The sequence below is a fragment of the Carassius gibelio genome, chromosome A21 (assembly GCF_023724105.1).
Source record: "Carassius gibelio isolate Cgi1373 ecotype wild population from Czech Republic chromosome A21, carGib1.2-hapl.c, whole genome shotgun sequence".
NCBI classification, from domain to species: domain Eukaryota; kingdom Metazoa; phylum Chordata; class Actinopteri; order Cypriniformes; family Cyprinidae; genus Carassius; species Carassius gibelio.
In genome coordinates this window covers 2047033-2049222 of record NC_068391.1, presented here as the reverse complement: position 1 = coordinate 2049222, position 2190 = coordinate 2047033, and the positions used below count along the sequence as shown (strand labels likewise).

Sequence of the window (2190 nt, the reverse complement as noted above, 5' to 3'; positions counted from 1 at the left end):
CATATATATTTACTTTCTGTCCGGCAACAAGTGTTGCATTGCCTTCAAGAACTCCGATTGGCTTTTCTTTTTCATACCATTATTTCCGGACACCTGTAACAAACTGATTGGATGTTGTCTCTTCTTCAGACTGATGGAAGAGAGTCTAGATGTTTCGCAGTCTTCATTGGCCAAGGACCGCCAAAGAGGCTGTCTGACTGAAATGAATCAACCATAGTTCGTTTTGATCAGCGTCGTGTTTAGGGCAGTGAAAATGTTAAATCAATGCATCGCTACAATAACAGACTGACATCTTTCATTCAAGAACATTGTGCAAGTTTACTGGAATAATTGCTCAGAGTCTATGTTGTCAACTTAACATACTTTTGAAAATTGTCAGAGTTGTAAATAGGAGGGCTTTCTTCTTCCAGTCGGGGGTTTGGTGTTAAAGGCCTGAACTGGGACAAAGAATCATCCCGAGGAGAAGACGCCAAAGATGTGCAGCCGGGTCGGTGCTTTCCTTTCCTCATGAAAGGTTGGAGTGGTGGCTGTCTCCCTCTGCCTTCAAAAAAAGTTTTTATGGAAAGACAGAAAAACAAAAACCTGAACTATATTAGAAACGTACACATTTTGTACGTTTGTTAAAATTTGCAGGTTTATGCAACCGACCCAATTAAAGCAAAAATCATACTCACAGACTCTCTATTTAAATAAGGTTTCATTTGTTTTATTCAACAAAGTTTTAAAGCCTTTACAATGAGGACATACAGTATTTCTTCCCAAATCCACATAAAGAAACAGAAAATGACAAAGAGCGGAAAACAGCAAACAGAGTAAATAGAAATAGATGTTAAAAATGTACAAAGAAATTCAAGATGTCCAGAGATTTAAAATAACAATTACATTACAGCATTGCCATAAAATAATTGCTTTGTTCTGAAAAATGTGTGATCGTCAGAGAAAGTCCATCTGGAGAACTGGGAAAGGCATCTCGGTGTTTGGAGAATAGTCGATAGGCGGGTGAAATATGCGCCATGTCCGAAGTGACTCGAGTCCGCAGAGTGTCGTTGGCTCGGGGTTTCTTCGGTATCGGAGCTGTAGCATTGTCGGTCGAAGTCTGGTAGCGACGTCGTTGTTCCTCAGATGAATCTGGGTATGATGCGCTCCCACAGGAACTGCCAAACACATTGCAACATCGGCTGCCAGAAGTTTGCACTCTGCGCTGTCGTAGTCGGCGAGTCTGAGCTCCTCCTGCAGCTGTACATAACGATGGTCACGGATGTAGTTTCTTCAGGCATCGGAGCAAACGGCTGAAACACCACAGAAGATGAGATGAATGATCGTCCAAGGCAAAATGTGTGAGCTCCACAAGCTTTAAATTCAATTTATAGGCTATGACAGGTTACACATTCCCATGAAATTGTCTTTCATTTGCGCTCATGGCTAGCCAAACACACCTAATGTAGGATAAACAGTGCGGTATTAAAGTGTTCGCGCAGCGCTGACCGGTCACAGGCGCGGCTCAATGGACCGAGCTCCGCGACCGACTCGACAGCGCAGAGAGGACGTGTTCACCAGCGCCACCGAGCTGATCTCCCCAGCGCAGCGCTGATCAGTAACAGCGCAGCGCCAACACTACTCTTCATAGCATATAAATTGAATGGAGAGCTTGTGGAGCTCACACATTTTGCCTTGGACGATCATTCATCTCATCTTCTGTGGGGTTTCAGCCGTTTGCTCCGATGCCTGAAGAAACTACATCCGTGAACATCGTTATGTGCAACTGCATATCGCTGTCGAAGCCTGATTTGGGGAGGAGCTCAGACTCGCCGACTACGACAGCGCAGAATGCAAACTTCTGGCAGCCGATGTTGCAATGTGTTTGGCAGTTCCTGTGGGAGCGCATCATACCCAGATTCATCTGAGGAACAACGACGTCGCTACCAGACTTCGACCGACAATGCTACAGCTCCGATACCGAAGAAACCCCGAGCCAACGACACTCTGCGGACTCGAGTCACTTCGGACATGGCGCATATTTCACCCGCCTATCGACTATTCTCCAAACACCGAGATGCCTTTCCCAGTTCTCCAGATGGACTTTCTCTGAGGATCATACATTTTTCAGAACAAAGCAATTATTTTATGGCAATGCTGTAATGTAATTGTTATTTTAACCTCTGGACATCTTCAATTTCTTTGTACATTTTT

The 2190-nt window shown here is 44.5% G+C and overlaps 1 long non-coding RNA gene across 1 annotated transcript; it reads right to left on the bottom strand.

The window, feature by feature from the left end:
* Window positions 1-684: 684 nt before the first annotated feature.
* LOC127941948 (uncharacterized) lies at window positions 685-1842 on the bottom strand. Its single transcript, XR_008149228.1, has 2 exons — window positions 1437-1842; window positions 685-1289 (listed from the first exon to the last, which is right to left on the bottom strand). It is a non-coding gene; the product is annotated as an uncharacterized LOC127941948 (long non-coding RNA).
* Between the last annotated feature and the right edge of the window lie 348 nt (window positions 1843-2190).